Genomic DNA, 18,758 nt, shown 5'->3' with positions numbered 1-18,758 from the left:
ATACCATGTTGCTACCATTTGATGGGTCACTTATACCACTTTCAAATCGCAAACCGGGATCGTAACGTGGATTTTGAACCTGGAGCTGACCCGGATCACCCCTTTTTACACTGGACCCAGGTCACCCATTATACACAGGGGGAACCGGGTTTAACCCTTCTTTTAACTGGGGATCAATTGCCTGGTTGCTCGACCTGAGTTTTTCACTTACTGCACCTCGACAGGGGTCAACCCAGCAATAACCCGGATTATTTGTGAGATGTGAAAGGGGTATTAGGAACTAACACTCCCCAGCATTAATAGAAATACCCAGTGCAGTCCATAGTATGTTTAAATGGTAAACTATGTTATGGTATACTAAGTTGAAGTTGGCAATGTCAACATCAATAATGTAACATGGTGATGTCGACATATAACATGTCAACATGTTAATTATATAGACATTTTCATAATGTTGATAATACATTTTCTAAAGTATCTAACAAAAACCCTAACTGACATTTTCACTATGGCGACATGTCATGTGACTGCAGACATTCTGGTGTTGACATTATGAATGTCGACAATATGACTGTACATGTTACCTAAATATTTATCACAAACTGCATTTTAAGATGCGAATCTGATATTCTTTGCATAAATTTGAAAACTGAAAATGGATATTTTCATGGAAGTCCCCCTTGCCAGGAGATAAGAGCCTGTCCCGATAATAGAACAAAACAAAATAACTGGAGCACTGCAATAATATACACAATGTCGACACATGACAAGCCACCTAAAATATCAAAGTTCGCTTTTTTATTAGATTCTTTAGAAATGTATTATCAACATTATGATAATGTCAACATGATGAATATGGTGACATGTATATGTCGACATCACCATGTTACATTATTGATACTGACATTGCCAACTTTGACTTAATATATCATAACATAGTTAACCATATAAACAGACTATGGACTGGGAATTTCCATTTACCCCTTAGGGATCCAGAACTGGCTCGATGAGCCCAGGGGTGGTTATGGTGGTTATGCCACCCCTTCCTAGCACTCGTGCTATCCCGGCCTAAGACCATCCCATCAGATAAATCTAATGTAAGTGTCATGCAAGTTATGCTACCGATACATTTGTGTGATTGCATTCGATGCAATATCGGGTTCAATTTCCCTTGAAGGGAAAATCACATTGAAAATGATTTTTTTGGGGGGGCGTACAATTGTGCATACAATCATGTAATTTATCAAATGTCCCTTGCAATAAAAGAACCGGGTGGGATTGCATGATCAAATGCGATTGCATCAAATGCTATAAAAAACCACCAGATTAGCAAACAGATCTGTGCACGGTAGGTGGAAGAGGAGTGGCCAGGAAGTGAGCAGAAATCTTCACGAATCGAACGTCGCACTTAGAAAAATCAAATACGCAAAAACAGCATTCCACCGCACGTACAAATCAATAAATATTATGTGCAGAACATAAGATCTTGAGGTGAGAGATTCAACTGGCGTGGGTGCGCATTGTGTTGTATGGTACTCAAAATCTGCATACAATCATTGGATTTATCGACCAGATGTGGTCGAAATCAAATGATTGCATGCAATATCTCACAAGTGTATGGGCAGCATAAGTCAGATGAATCGCATGAGATTTATCGGACCAAATCGCATGTAAAAAATGGCATGAAAGCTGCCGGGGAAGTTCAGGGTAAATCAGGTCTGAATCGGGTTTTAAGATGCCCCTTTCTTGTTGATTTACTGTCCTGACAAAGAGCTGTTTCTGTTCCCTGTGGCAAACTGAGCGGGTTGGGATCATTTGGTCTACAGCATGATGGTCGACAGTCATTAAGTCGACACCATTAGGTCGACATGGGAAAAGGTCGACATGGTTATAGGCCGAAAGGTCATTAGTTCGACAGTTTCTAGGTCGACATTCAAAAGGTTGACATGGGGTTTTGCACTGTTTTTTTACCTGAATGTCAACACAGTCAACATGGACACAGTTTAAAGTGCACCCCATCCCCTCGCATCGCTCTCTGCACTCGGTATGCGTCGGGCACGGAGCCTCACTACGCTCTGCACACTATTTTATTCTCCCACCATGCCCTAGTGGATGGTAGGGCATGAAATAACATCTGTATGCACATGTCGGCTCAAAAAAGTGAAAAACCCCATGTCGACCTAGACGCAGTTACAATCCCAGCAGTCAAAATCCCGACGCAGGAATCCTGACCGCCAAAAACCCGTCACTTTCTCCCTCTGTGGGTGTCCACAACACCCATAGAGGAAGAAAAAATTAGTGTGCTGAGCGTAGTGAGGCACCAGGCCCGCTGCGTGGCGAGCGCAGCGGGCTGCAGGGGGGAAGGGGCGCGATCCACGTCCCCCCTTGTCAGGATTTCGGCGATCGGGATTCCGGCATCGGGATTTAGAACCAATCCCATGTATAAACATGCAGCAACTAATATAGATTTATAGTAGGAGAGAGAGAGAGTTAGATCCACTTGAATAGGTTCTAATTCTTTATAGCTGCCCATAGAGGGTCCATTCCCGTACTGTCCGTTCTGTGCTATGAGATGCACGCTCCCGCGCATCTCATCGTACGGTACAAAAAGTATGTGCTGCACATACTTTTTGTACTAGCTGGTTATCACATCGCATGCACACTGCATGCACAAGGCATGCGATGCGATGTGTACTATATAAGTCCCAAACGGATGCATTAAACGGACCGTGTAAGGGCAGCTTAAGTTCTATGAGAGTAAAGAAAACTTGGCACTTGTTTCCTAGCACGGCGCCCGTCGCAGGTGATCGCGACCAATGCGATTTCAGGGCTATTTTTAGCCTTTTCCCTGACAATTAAAAAATCGCGTCCATCGCATGCCTTAAGTTAAGGCATGCGATGCGACCGATGCGATGGACGCGATTTTACATAGGGAACAATGTTAAATGGGCCAATGGACCCGATTTTTCATTGTATACCCACCCTTATGGGTATTTTACATTTGAAATATATATAGCGCGGGAAGCGCAGTGAGCCCCGCAAGGGGATGCGTAATACCTGTGAAGTAATGTGCGTCCCCTCGCGGGGCTCGCTGCGCTCACCACGCTTCGGTCTCGGTCTCACTATATAAAATCAACTCCACGCCGAAGTGGATAGTGGGGGTATGAAAAGGTCGGAGGACACGTACCGCCGCCCCTCGCGGGCTCGCTGCTCTCGCCACGCTTCGGGTTGGCGTTCATCGTAGGGTGGCGTTAACAATGGGGGGGCATTTGACCCATCAGGGTGGGTACACAATGAAAATTGGGGTCTGGGGGGCATTTAACATTGGGCTCAATGTAAAATCGGGTCTCAGGGACCATTTTACATTGGTTCCAATGTAAAAATCGCATCGATTGCGTCGATCGCATCGCATGCGATTTGGTTGCATGCGATGCGATTGAAGCAATTTTTTAGGACCCGATGGATACAATCAAAATCGCAGGCGCCGTGCTAGGAAACAAGTACCGAAAACCTTTATGTATACAAATATAGGCAAAACAGAAAATGCTGCTATGCATGAGGAATGTGGACTTTTACCTATTGATCCTAGCAGCGAAGGTCATATGTTTTATCATATGTAAATCAATTCCTCCAGAAAAAGTTACATTTATTAGGTAGCTGCACTGTTTATGTTATAGTGTAACAAGATGAGCGAAGCCTCTGCTGGTTATCCTGTTAGTCAGCAGACTGATCAAATGTCACTGCACTGTCATGGTGCTTGCAGGTCCTGAAACTACTCAACACTTTTCCCAACACTGCAAGATGAGCTTGTGCATATTTATTATACAGCAGCAAGTTAGGCCATCATTCACTATAACATGTAACACAACTAACATGTGAACAGCAGTAAGCAGCCCACAACTGTCAATTTCCCAGTCGATCTGTTTATAGAAATAGTCTGAACTACTATTAGCCAACTGCATCATCTATCTTCATCAGGGTAGAGATATGGGAACAGAGTGTAAACATGCGGAATGAGAACTTGCTTTGCAAGGTTTCTGGAGCATTCTAGATAGACCGTAAGGTTACAGGGGGTTATTTCTGATTCACTTGGAAAGGCTAAATATCACTCTCTAATGGACAAAACCATGAGGCCTTATTCTAGTTCACTCTTTCTGACAAAATCCTTAGATTTTGATGTAAAATGTGCAGAGAGAATTAGATTTGGGTGAGTTATTTTGTTTCTGTGCAGGGTGAATACTGGCTGCTTTTTTTATACACTGCAATGTAGATCTCACTTTGAAGTAAAACCCCAACCAAATCTAATTCTCTCTGCACATGTTACATCTGCCCCACCTGCAGTGCACATGGTTTTGTCCATCTAAGAAGGAATTTGTCAGAAAGAGTTAACCAAAATAACCCCCCATGTAAACTGCAGGAGGGGCTGATGTAACGTGCAGTGAGAGTTATGGTGTGTACACACGGTCAGATGTGCCTTCAGATACTATCCACAATCCGATCAGATCGGATCGTGGATAGTATCTGAAGGCACATCCGATTTGCATACAAGTCTGACTATATAGTGCAGATCTGCACTATATACTCAAGGCAGACAAGACTTTCTGCCTTGCGATACGTGAACGCGCATCGGAATCGGATCGGGATCTGAAGGGTTTAAACCCAAAATCAACATCGGAAGGCAAAAAGTACAGTGTGTACACACCATTAGATTTGGGTGTTTTATTGTTTCTGTACAGGGTAAATACGGGCTGCTTTATTTTTACACTGCAATATAGATATCAGTTTGAAGTACACCCCTCACCCAAATCGAACTCTTTCTGCACGTTACATCAGCCCCACCTGCAGTGCATATGGTTTTATCCATTAGAGAGTGATTGTGCTTTTCTAAATGAATCAGAATAACCCTCACAGTTTGTAAAGAGTGCGAGGATGACAAAGTAAAAGTCATTAAAAGTGAACCAACCAAATGCCGCCTGCTGCACAAATATCTGTATCTCAGTATAGACACATGCTTTTTTGCATAGACACGAAGGAATCCTTTAGCTGGATTCCCAGTCAAACTATATAGGGCCTGACTCAGACTTGATCGCAGGGTAAAAATGTTCTCAAAATGGGCAAAACCATATTGCACTGTCGGTGGGACAAATGCAGAGAGATTTACATTTGGCTGGGGTGTGTACAAATTGAAATCTAAATTGCAGTGTAAAAAAAAGCAGCCCATATTTACCTTGCACATAAACAAAATGAGTCACCCAAATCTAACTCTCTCTGTATTACATCTGCCCCACCTGCATGGTGGGGGGCGTGGGACGGTGGGCCGTTGTTGCACCCATGGGAACGCCAAGCGTTTCATGGGCATTCCCATGGCACTTCAGAATGAGGGCCCAGGTCTGAATTAGGCCTATAGTGCACACTACTGCTGAACCACAGGAGTGTGCATATAGGGCCCGATTCAGACCCATTTACCCGGTTGTGAATTCACAGCCAGAGAGATAAACGAATGACAGCGCATGTGCACAAGCTGTCGGTGTGAAGAAAGCCAGTGACCGATAGCCATCGCTGGCTGTTCGCAAGTTGATTGACAGCCAGAAGGCATTTGCAGGCGGCACCCCAGCGTTTTCTGGGAGTGTCACCTAAAAATACAGACGGGCCTGGCCGAGGGGAGGGCCACTGACATCAGCAATGGCCTCCATCTCCCCCGTGGTGATCGCAAGTCTAGACTTACTCGGCGTCTGCGTACAGGAGGAAAACCATTCGGTGGTGAGTGACTGAGAATGGTTTTCCCTGTGTGAACGGCTACAAATGATACATTTTATGCGATCGCAGCAAGGGCTAGGGGCTGAGACATATATTCATGGCAGCCCGTCTGATCTATGACTGCCATGCGAGGCACAGGTGAGTATTCTAACCCTAACCTAGTCCCTCCCACAGCCTAACCCTAACTGTCCCCTTCAGCAGCCTATAGCTCATACAAACTGAGCGATTTCACTCGCCGCAGTGATTTTCACAGGCGGTAAAACTCTTTCCATAGTACAAGATCATGGAAAGTGGTTCCCTTGGCTGGCGATGATGCGGGCAGACACACTGCTGGAAATTAAGGCAAAAATAGCTCAAAACACCAAAAGTGAGCTACTTTCAGCTCAAAATCGACCAGTGCTTATGGACCTTTACCGCAACCATCACCTCCCACAGCCTAATCCTAATCCTCCCCCTACTGCCCAACCCTAGCCCGAACATTTAACATCAGAATACCTTGGCATTGTGAAAGACAGGATTCCGACCAATAGGATTTTGCATCCCAGTGTTAAGGGTTATGCTGGGTACACGGATTGGGATCATTAGGTCGACATTCATTAGGTCGACACCATTGAAGGTCGACGTGGCTTTAGGTTGACAGGGTCATTAGGCGGACACAAGCATTAGGTCGACATGGGCAAGATCGACATGGGTTTAAAAAAATTGTTCGGAATGTCGACACTGATGACATGGACACCATATCGGTGCACCGCGTCCCCTCGCATGGCTCGCTGCGCTTGCCATACTTCCGTCTCGGTGCCTCGCTGCGAGCGGTACACTATTGTATTCTCTCTCCATGCCCTAGTGGATGGTAGGGCATGAATTACCGCCTGTCGGCACACGTTGGCTAAAAAATTTTTGCCCAAAAACCCATATCGACCTTTTGACTGTGGACCTAATGTTTGTGTCGACCTAATAACCCTGTCGACCTAATCCATACAAACCTTTTCAAGGTGTCGACCTAATGAATGCTGACCTTCCTTTGGTCAACCTAGGTACACACCTACAGATCTATCTGTCCGATCTATCTGGAGGGAATAAAAACCTGGCACTGTATGGGAGCGGATAAGACTCAATCATTTACTCCCAAATGCTGGAAAACAAACAATAATAATTCACATAAATTGGTTAAAGTCATTTGATTTATCAAATTAAACTAAACAGTCATATTTATCCATTTTCCAGTGTTTGGGAGCAATTGATGGATTGTTATTTTCTCCAATACATTGCCAGATTTTTGTTCCTACTAGAAACATTGAACAGATAAATATTTGTCTATGTTCTCAGCTTTAGATTTAATTAAGCATCTTTGCCCAATCCAGTAATACCCCTTTTACACCAAAAATCCCTGATCCGACCCAGCATTTGGAAGAAGGATCCAAGCCAGGTCGGATCCGGAATTTACACCGTTTACACTGCGGTGCCCACCTGCAGTGTAGACAGAGGCGGCGCTTGGAGATGACATCATCTCCCAAGCGCCGGGACCACGGTGATCCCCGCCAGAAACACTGATCACCGTTCTGAGGGCAGCCCAGCACGCCGTCGTCTGGGAGGTGAATGGATGCCGCACACAGGCATCTATTCACCTCCGCAGCAGCCGCCGCTGTCGTCTGCAGGGTATAGCAGACAGCAGCGCAGGCTGTCTGTGCTACCCCCCCCCCCCCCCAACCTGCAGAAACTGCGGTCCGCAGGTTACACATCCCCCATTGATGTAAATGGGAGCCGGGTCGGATGACCTGGCGTACCCATTTACACCGCCCTCTACCCAGATCCTAGCCGTGTTCTACCCAGGTCAGGACCTGGGTAGAAGTCCTGTGTAAAGGGACACCACATGTCCCATTTTCACCGCCGATGAGTTAATGCAAGATATTCTGAGAGAACCTCTCCGTTAATTGAATATTTTCCTATATATACTGCTTATATTTAACCCCTTCCCGACATTTGACGTATATATACGTCATGGCCGGGAAGTACTTCCCGACACATGACGTATATATACGTCATGGCTTCTAACTGTCACTGCGTCTAGAGACGCAGTGACAGAGGGACGATGTCTGCTGTCCCTGACAGCAGACATGTCCCTGCATGCCCAGGGGGGGCTGCGATGCAGCCCCCCCGTCGGCGATCGCTGTGATTGGCTGTTCAGTGTGAACAGCCAATTACAGCGTTTTCTGTGTCACCGGCGAATAACGTTCGCCGGTGACACGGGATCGGAGGTGATTGGTGCTGTAAAGTACAGCACCAATCACCGCGGGGTGTAAGGGTGACACTGGTGTCACCCCACCTCACCCCGCCCGCCCCCAAAGGCCGTGATTGGTCCGTCGGACCGACGGACCAATCACAGCCATGGAGGGGGGTTTAAACTAACGGGGACTACACTGCAGATGCCATTCCGGTCTGGAATAGCGTGCAGTGCGGTCACCGTGCCCAGCTGTCGCCATTTACTGACCAGAACCTTGCTCAATACTTACCTGATCACTGCTTGGGATCTTGCTTCATCTTGTGACATCCTGTGCTGTGTTGTGCTGTGTTGTGCTGCTGCAGTGTCATCGAGTTAGAGAGAGAGAGAGATAGAGAGAGAGAGATAGAGAGGCCTAGTGACAGAGAGTGCTATATTTTGTGCTGCTGCAGTGTAATAGAGTTATAGATAGAGAGATAGAGAGAGATAGAGAGAGAGAGATAGAGAGAGATAGAGAGATAGTGACAGATCGTGCTATATATTTTTTTATATAACTGACTGCTGCCCCCCCTTTTGTGCTGATCAGTATAAATTAACTGATCAGCAACTTTTTGGGGGCGCAGGGTATTTTTTATATATATATATATATACCTGCTGCAGTGTCATAGAGTGATAGATAGTGAGAGATAGAGAGATAGAGAGAGATAGTGACAGAGAGTGATAGAGACTGCTATATTTTGTCTGCTGCCCCCCTTTTGTGCACCCCCAGCAACTTTTTGGGGGTGCAGGGGTTATTTTTCATATATATAACTGTCAGTGCTGCTGCTGCAGTGTCATAGAGTGATAGATAGTGAGATAGAGAGAGATAGAGAGAGATAGAGAGAGATAGAGAGAGATAGAGAGAGATAGTGACAGAGAGTGATAGAGAGTGCTAAATTTTGTGTCTGCTGCCCCCGCCTTTTGTGCTGATCACTATATCTGAGGTGATCAGCAACTTTTTAGGGGTGCAGAGGTTTTTTTTTTTTTATATATACCTGCCAGTTGCACTGTCAGTTGCACCAAAGGTTGTGCACCTGCTGCCCCTCACTGGTAATCAGTGTCGCATCACTGATCACCTTTTTTTTTTTTGTGTGTGTGCTGTGGGGTCTTTTTTTAATTTTTTTTTTACACACACTGTGATTTTGGGGGTGTCCTGTGGCCGCTGTGCGCTGATCAGTGACGTACATCACTGATCATCTTTTTCGGCACAGGGTTGATCTATTTTTTTTTTTTTTGATCAAATTCCTGTTGCCTTTGAGCGCTGTTCAGTGACGGACGTTACTGACCAACATCTGTGCTCAATTTTTGGCGCAGGACCCCTTCAATTTTTTATTTTTTTTTAACCCCTTCATTTTTTTTTTTTTGTATAAAGTATTTTTTTTTTTCTGCACTACATACACACTACACACTACATACCCCCCTGGTTGAAATAAAGTTTGTACCCCCCCCCTACACTATACACGTGTTGAAACATTTCACTACCAGTAACACAAAAATAAAAATGGCATCCCAAATGTCATCCCAAATGTCATCCCAGTCATCCAGAAGAATGTATTCAGTGGAGGAGGCATATGCCATGCTTGCTTCTGACTCTGACACAGCCAGTGATGCAAGCGGGGAATTTGAAGGATTCGCCTTAAGCTCCTCTTCCTCCTCTGGTGATGAGGGACCCCCTCAAAGACGCCCCCGTAGAGCAGCTGAGACCCCCCCCCCAATAATTGATCTCGTATGGACCCCACCACCAGACAATTTTGAGCCCCAGGTTCCTGAGTTTTTGGCCATGCCAGGAATCCAATTTGATTCCACAGGTCTCAGAGAAATTGACTTTTTCAAATTATTTTTCTCTGATGATTTTATAAATTTAATGGTGGACCAAACTAATTTATATGCCCAGCAGTTTATTGCTCAAAACCCCACGTCATCATTTGCTAGGTGGACCCCTGTAGATGCAGTAGAGATGATGACGTTTTGGGGTCTGGTGTTTCATATGGGCATAGTAAAAAAGCCAGAAATTAGGCAATATTGGAGTACAGATGTTCTGTACAGCACCCCATTTTACCGTATGGCCATGCCCCGGGCTCGATTTGAGACGATCCTTAAATTTTTGCATTACAACGATAATGCACAGTGCCCACCCAGAGATGATCCCACCTTTGACCGGCTATTCAAAGTCAGGCCGGTCATTGATCATTTCAGTGCCAAATTTGAAGAGATGTACATCCCAGATAAATTCATTTGCATAGACGAGTCCCTTATACATTTTAAAGGAAGGGTTAAATTCCGCCAGTACCTTCCCAGTAAGAGGGCAAGGTATGGCATAAAAATGTATAAGCTGTGTGAAAGCACCTCAGGGTACACTCACAGGTTTAGGGTATATGAAGGGAAGGATTCAAGAATTGAACCGCCAGAATGCCCCCCCTCCCTCGTAGGTGTTAGTGGAAAAATTGTCTGGGATTTAGTGCACCCCTTCCTGGATAAAGGTTATCACCTCTATGTGGATAACTTTTACACTAGCATCCCCCTGTTTAAGGCCCTTGGTTCAAGAGGTACAGCAGCTTGCGGTACTGTGCGCAAGAACCAAAGAGGCCTCCCAAAAACGCACATTGCCCAAGTAATGAGAAGGGGTGAAAGCAGGGGAATATGCACCGAAAATATGTTGTTGGTCAAATATAAGGACAAGAGGGATGTCCTTATACTGACAACAATTCACGGAGACAGTACCACCTCCGTCCCTGTACGAGGTACCAGTACCCACACCTCAAAACCTAATTGTATCCTGGATTACAATAGGTACATGGGCGGAGTGGATCTTTCAGATCAGGTACTGAAGCCGTACAGTGCCCTGCGGAAAACAAAAATCTGGTACAAGAAGCTGGCCGTGTATATCATCCAGATGGCACTGTATAACGCTTACGTGCTATTCCGTTCTACCGGCCAGAGGGGGACATTTATGCACTTTCAAGAGGAAGTCATAAAGGGCCTAGTATTTGGGAACCAGCAGGCAGAGGGCCCCAGTACTTCTAGTACTGGCCCCCGTATTGTACCAGGGCAGCATTTTCCGAACGAAATCCCCTCCACTGCAAGAAAGGGCAGGACACAAAAAAGGTGCAAAGTTTGCTATAAAAAGGGAATAAGAAAGGAAACTATTTTCCACTGTGAAACTTGCCCCGACAAACCCGGCCTATGTATAAAGGAGTGTTTTAAAATATACCACACATCTATGGATTATTAGGTTCATCATTTCACCGTGCTTCGGGGGTCTTGCTAATGCCACATAGCACCCACCAACATTCCACCAGAATCTGAGCTGCAAAATCCAAAAATCACTCCTTCCCTTCTGAGTCCTGCCATGCACCCAACTGGTATTTTTTGGTCACATGTGAGGCATTGCCGTACTCGGGAGAAATTGGGGCACATATTTTGGGGTGCTTTTTCTCCTTCATACCTTATGAAAATGAAAAATTTTGAGCCAGAACTGCATTTTTGTGTAAAAAAATGTAATTTTTCATTTTCACTGCCCACTTGTATCAAAATTGGTGAAACCCCTGGGGGTTTGAAATGTACACTATACCCCTAGATGAATTCCCTGAGGGGTGTACTTTGCAAAATGGGGTGACTTGTGGGGGGGTTCCACTGTATTGGTGCAACATAGCACCCACCATTCATTCCACCAAAATCTGTGCTGCAAAATCCAAAAATAACTCCTTCCCTTCTGAGTCCTGCCATGCACCCAACTGGTATTTTTTGGTCACATGTGAGGCATTGCCGTACTCGGGAGAAATTGGGGCACAGATTTTGGGGTGCTTTTTCTCCTTCATACCTTCTGAAAATGAAAAATTTTGAGCCAGAACTGCATTTTTGTGTAAAAAAATGTAATTTTTCATTTTCACTGCCCAGTTGTATCAAAATTGGTGAAACCCCTGGGGGTTTGAAATGTACACTATACCCCTAGATGAATTCCCTGAGGGGTGTAGTTTGCAAAATGGGGTCACTTGTGGGGGGGTTCCACTGTATTGGTGCTTGGGGGGTCTTGCTAATGCGACATAGCACCCACCAAAATTCCACCAGAATCTGAGCTGCAAAATCCAAAAATCACTCCTTCCCTTCTGAGTCCTGCCATGCACCCAACTGGTATTTTTTGGTCACATGTGAGGCATTGCCGTACTCGGGAGAAATTGTGGCACATATTTTGGGGTGCTTTTTCTCCTTCATACCTTCTGAAAATGAAAAATTTTGAGCCAGAACTGCATTTTTGTGTAAAAAAATGTAATTTTTCATTTTCACTGCCCACTTGTATCAAAATTGGTGAAACCCCTGGGGGTTTGAAATGTACACTATACCCCTAGATGAATTCCCTGAGGGGTGTACTTTGCAAAATGGGGTGACTTGTGGGGGGGTTCCACTGTATTGGTGCAACATAGCACCCACCATTCATTCCACCAAAATCTGTGCTGCAAAATCCAAAAATCACTCCTTCCCTTCTGAGTCCTGCCATGCACCCAACTGGTATTTTTTGGTCACATGTGAGGCATTGCCGTACTCGGGAGAAATTGGGGCACAGATTTTGGGGTGCTTTTTCTCCTTCATACCTTCTGAAAATGAAAAATTTTGAGCCAGAACTGCATTTTTGTGTAAAAAAATGTAATTTTTCATTTTCACTGCCCAGTTGTATCAAAATTGGTGAAACCCCTGGGGGTTTGAAATGTACACTATACCCCTAGATGAATTCCCTGAGGGGTGTAGTTTGCAAAATGGGGTCACTTGTGGGGGGGTTCCACTGTATTGGTGCTTGGGGGGTCTTGCTAATGCGACATAGCACCCACCAAAATTCCACCAGAATCTGAGCTGCAAAATCCAAAAATCACTCCTTCCCTTCTGAGTCCTGCCATGCACCCAACTGGTATTTTTTGGTCACATGTGAGGAATTGCCGTACTCGGGAGAAATTGGGGCACATATTTTGGGGTGCTTTTTCTCCTTCATACCTTCTGAAAATGAAAAATTTTGAGCCAGAACTGCATTTTTGTGTAAAAAAAATGTAATTTTTCATTTTCACTGCCCACTTGTATCAAAATTGGTGAAACCCCTGGGGGTTTGAAATGTACACTATACCCCTAGATGAATTCCCTGAGGGGTGTACTTTGCAAAATGGGGTGACTTGTGGGGGGGTTCCACTGTATTGGTGCAACATAGCACCCACCATTCATTCCACCAAAATCTGTGCTGCAAAATCCAAAAATAACTCCTTCCCTTCTGAGTCCTGCCATGCACCCAACTGGTATTTTTTGGTCACATGTGAGGCATTGCCGTACTCGGGAGAAATTGGGGCACAGATTTTGGGGTGCTTTTTCTCCTTCATACCTTCTGAAAATGAAAAATTTTGAGCCAGAACTGCATTTTTGTGTAAAAAAATGTAATTTTTCATTTTTACTGCCCAGTTGTATCAAAATTGGTGAAACCCCTGGGGGTTTGAAATGTACACTATACCCCTAGATGAATTCCCTGAGGGGTGTAGTTTGCAAAATGGGGTCACTTGTGGGGGGGTTCCACTGTATTGGTGCTTGGGGGGTCTTGCTAATGTGACATAGCACCCACCAAAATTCCACCAGAATCTGAGCTGCAAAATCCAAAAATCACTCCTTCCCTTCTGAGTCCTGCCATGCACCCAACTGGTATTTTTTGGTCACATGTGAGGCATTGCCGTACTCGGGAGAAATTGGGGCACATATTTTGGGGTGCTTTTTCTCCTTCATACCTTCTGAAAATGAAAAATTTTGAGCCAGAACTGCATTTTTGTGTAAAAAAATGTAATTTTTCATTTTCACTGCCCACTTGTATCAAAATTGGTGAAACCCCTGGGGGTTTGAAATGTACACTATACCCCTAGATGAATTCCCTGAGGGGTGTAGTTTGCAAAATGGGGTCACTTGTGGGGGGGTTCCTAACTTTTAGCATCTTATGGTGCCTAGAAACCTACATGGTGCCTAAAAAATAATCTCATAAAAAGGAGGCTCCAAAATCAAGTAGGTGCTCCTTCTATTATGAAGCCTGTGGTTTGGTCAACGTGCACACTAGGGCCACATATAGGATATTTATGAAAACAAAAGAATTGGGGGAATCAATTTTTAGTCACATTTCTCTAGTAAAATGTACTGTGTTCCTTAGAAAAATGTATTCAAATTGCAAATCTGCAAAAAAAATGAAATTTTGAAATTTCACCTACACTTTGTTTTAATTCCTGTGAAACACCTAAAGGGTTAACAAACTTCCAAAATGCTGTTTTGAATACTGTGAGGGGTGCAGTTTTTGAAATGGTATCATTTATGGGGGTGTCTCACATACAAGTCCCTCAAAGTCACATCAGAACTGAACTGGTCCCTAAAAAAATCAGTGTTTGAAATTTTCTTGAAAATTTGAGAATTTGCTATTCATATTGTAAGCCTCCTAGTGTCCAAAAAAATTAAAAGGAAGTTGAAATAATGATGTCAACATAAAGTAAACATATGGTCTATGTTAGTTATTAACTATTTTGAGTGGTATGATTATTTGTCTCACAAGCAGAAAATTTAACATTTTGCAAATTGCTAAATTTTCCATTTTTTTACGACATTTTGGTATTTTTCACAAAAAAACACAGACTGTATTGACCCAAATTTACCACTAATTTGAAGTACAATGTGTCACGAAAAAACAATCTCAAAATCACTGGGATAAGTAAAAGCAAAAAAAAGTTATCCCCACTTAAGTGAGACATGTCAGATTTGAAAAAAAGGGCTGTCAGGAACGCAAAAACTGGCTCTGTCAGGAAGGGGTTAAAAAAAAAGGCAGAGCTCCAGCTGTGCATAGTGTCATTAGCAGCAGATAAGCTGTGAAGCCTAAAAACCGGTACAATCGGTACATTAAAAAGCGGTACTGTACTGGCTTAATCGGTACAGTTGGAGGGTATGCAGTGTATGGCCACCTATACACAAGTATACTGTATAATGTGGTGAACATTCCTCTGTTATTGTAGAAGGCCTTGGGCCTAGAATGAAATTCCAAGAGGTCACACCTGAGGACTTGAAGGAAGGTAACTAATTACAGTGAACCTATTCTTTTAAATTCTTGTAAACTGGTTTTTCCATTTTGTGAATGGAAAGAAATCACGGAACAGAACAGGCTATAGTAATGGGAGAGGCTGCTGGGCATGACTTGCTTTTTCACTTTGCAAGGTGTAACAGGGAAAGAGTTCCTGGAGAGAGGCCCTTTATACATGCAGCAGTTTAAGAGGACAAGAAGGACCGGATGACTATTTAATAACCATACAAATCAATAGCAGAAACAGCAATATGGTTAACAGTGTTATACTTCCTAGTTATATAATCACTATTCATCACTGTTAGAGAAAGCATATGCTAACTTTGGTATTGATAAGTGGAGTGTTTAGTCAAAATTGTAAAAAGTTTAAAATAATGCCAACTAAACTGGTACAGGTTTATAAAGATATGAAGGAAGATGGATTTAGTTTTCTGCTCATGTGAGGTCCTGCCACAAACATTTCCACTTATCATGGTGAGAAATGTTTGGTTATTTCCTTGTGCATTCTACATGAGGTGAGGAAAAATGAGCGGCCATACGTCACCGTGAAGAAGCATCCCGACCAACTACAACTTACAAGTTATGAGAGGGGTCTATCACATTTTTTGAAAGACTCCTCAGGGTGCAGTGACAGATTTGGGAGCTAGATGGAAGCTGTGGGAGAGGGACTGGAAGAGATCCCTCTTCTACAAGAATGCCTCCATAAAGCATAAAATTATCTCTTTTTTTTATTATTAATTTACAGAAACCTCCTTTATTAGACTGCTAACATGTAGTGCAACACATAAAAGTATGCAGAAGCTGTGGTTTCTCCATAATTTTATGAAACACTGCCTTGTTAAATAGGCCCCTAAATGAGGTTAATCAGGAAGCGGTTATGTAGGGCACAGATGAGAACACGCGTTAATGCAGGGGGAAAACACATGTCAAATAGATGTTGAATAAAGCAGGTCACGTCAAGTTAATCTTGGCTCTGTATAGATTTTCACATTCATTCATGTCCAGAGAATTGGAAATTAATTGCTTTTAAATCTGCTTTTCCATCAATAAAATCTGTATACAGGACAGTTTTGAAAAGCATTCAATATTTGTCTAAATTGAATAAAGAAAACATATATAACAACAGTTTTCACAGAATTGTCTAACATTACATACTGTATATGTAGTTTGTATGTTTATTATACATTTTGGTCAAAGAACTTTGGTGTGTGTGTTCCACTTTTAACTGTAGTGCCTACTGTAAGTGTTCTCAACCTGTGGTACATTTAACACAAAAGGTACTAAAGCTGGCAACTCCCCAAAATGTAATTTTATATATATAGATATGTGTTTGTGTATATATATATATATATATATATATATATATATAAAGAAAAAAACAAAACAATAAACTGTAAGCGATATAAAAAAAGGAAAGAGAATGGCTTAGTACAAACTTATATTACTCAGATCAGTACATTTCATATATAAATATTAGAAAATACTTTGTTTAAAACGAACACACGTTGGGGATGAATAAGTAAACATTTATCGGTACTTGTTTCCTATCTGGGCGCCCACTAAGTTAATTGAGCACCATGCTATTCTCCGTAGTGAAATCTGATCGCATCGCATCGTACACATACACGATATTGAACGATGCGATGCGATGCGATGCGATCCGATTCGATTTCCCATAGGAAACAATGTTAAATGGCTCAATTTAGCCAAATTATCATAGGAACAATAGTAAATGGGCCAAAAACACCCCTGAACATTGAAATGTCCCCCCAAAAGTAGTTGACGCCACCCCGCCATCAACGTGAACCCGAAGCGTGGCGAGCGCAGCGAGCCCGCGAGGGGCGGCGGTACGCGTCCTCCGACCTTTTCATGCCCTACTATCCACTAGGGCGTGGAGTGAGAATAGAATAGTGTGGCGAGCGCAGCGAGCCACCGAGCCCGAAGCGTGGCGAGCGCAGCGAGCCCCGCGAGGGGACGCGGATACCTTCACAGGTAAACGCGTCCCTTTGCGGGCTTCCCAGGTGTCCGCGTCGCCATGGACACCTGGGAAGCCCGCGAGGGGACGCGTATAACTGTGAAGGTATCCGCGTCCCCTCGCGGGGCTCGCTGCGCTCGCCACGCTTCGGGCTCGGTGGCTCGCTGCGCTCGCCACACTATTCTATTCTCACTCCACGCCCTAGTGGATAGTAGGGCATGAAAAGGTCGGAGGACGCGTAACGCCGCCCCTCGCGGGCTCGCTGCGCTCGCCACGCTTCGGGTTCACGTTGATGGCGGGGTGGCGTCAACTACTTTTGGGGGGACATTTCAATGTTCAGGGGTGTTTTTGGCCCATTTACTATTGTTCCTATGATAATTTGGCTAAATTGAGCCATTTAACATTGTTTCCTATGGGAAATCGGATCGCATCGCATCGCATCGCATCGCATCGTTCAATATCGTGTATGTGTACGATGCGATGCGATCCGATTTCAGTACGGTGCCGTACGTAGAAAACCTGGGCGCCCAGATAGGAAACAAGTACCCATTTATCATACCATGTGAAGATAAAAGTGAAGCTCAACCCCTGATGTAATAAATACACAGCATTATCCATATGTAATTTATGAATAGCAGCAGCGCCTTGGTAAACATAAATATATATATATATATATATATATATATATATATACTACATGGTATGGTTTCTCACTCAGTAGTGATGAAATCCAGTGGAGTTTTATAGAGCGGCATCCTTATATGAATCGTTGGAACCCTGCATTTCCTGCCACAGAACAGGTGCACAATGCTATTATAAAATGCCAAAAATCTAACACAAACACTAACATAATAGGTCTTGCTTTCAAACTAAACCTGCTCAGTTTTGATTTATTTGCCTTATTTTTTAAGCACCATGTTAATATTGCAAAATAAATCACAGTAACAGCAGATGAAGAACAGCTCTCCATGATGAAAAGCGTGCCAATGGGTTGAGGACAATGGATTAAAAGCTTAATGCAAAAAAAAAACAAATGACACAGACTAAAAATAAACAAATGATTGTTTTAGAGAGAAATGAGTGACAATAGTGGAAGACATGAGGAATAGAGGCCTAGCAGCCATCAGCAGTGTATTACCTGCTATTAGGGGTCCTACATGTAGGCCAGTGTGGGGCTGTGGTGGGCTCATTGCTGTCCTAGCTGCAGACAGGGACCATGCTGGATGATGCAGTCAGTAGGATCCAGGAAGCAGCAGTAACAGCAGAGATGGAGGCTGCACATGCAGCAGGCTTAGGCTGGAGCTCTCAGTCTGTTCCCAGGCACAGTGCTGTGTGTATGTGTGACAGTGATCTCTGTGCCTGACGCCCCCTCCCTGGGCCTCAGTGAGCAGGAGGAGGCGGTGATCGCAGTAAGACAGGGGGATGCTGCTGCTGCTATAGGAAGACTGGGCTATGCAGTATATAGCAATATAGCAACTGGATCATGTTTCATCTCTTGTGCATCATCCCTGCTGTGCCAGACAGACCTGCCCTATATGGATATGGGCCTTCCCTTTAACTGTGCCGTGCCAACGCTGCTTAAGATGAAATCAGATGCACCAATGTGGCGTATAACCAGTAGCTAATAAATACCAAGCATCAGATGGGCAAAATTAAATGAAAATTTATAAAAACCATTACATTAAAAAAAAATC

General features: G+C 43.9%; 1 protein-coding gene across 1 annotated transcript in view; it reads right to left on the bottom strand.

The window, feature by feature from the left end:
• TLCD4 (TLC domain containing 4) overlaps window positions 1-18,549 on the bottom strand; it is a 63,961-nt gene extending 45,412 nt beyond the window's left edge. The window contains exon 1 of the mRNA XM_083157054.1: window positions 18,203-18,549. The gene's annotated coding sequence lies outside the window, so the exon portion shown is untranslated. The remainder of the gene's footprint in view (window positions 1-18,202) is intronic.
• Window positions 18,550-18,758: the final 209 nt, after the last annotated feature.

The sequence above is a fragment of the Crinia signifera genome, chromosome 8 (genome assembly GCF_055691185.1).
Source record: "Crinia signifera chromosome 8, ASM5569118v1, whole genome shotgun sequence".
Taxonomy (NCBI): domain Eukaryota; kingdom Metazoa; phylum Chordata; class Amphibia; order Anura; family Myobatrachidae; genus Crinia; species Crinia signifera.
This window is presented reverse-complemented; position numbering and strand designations above follow the sequence as displayed.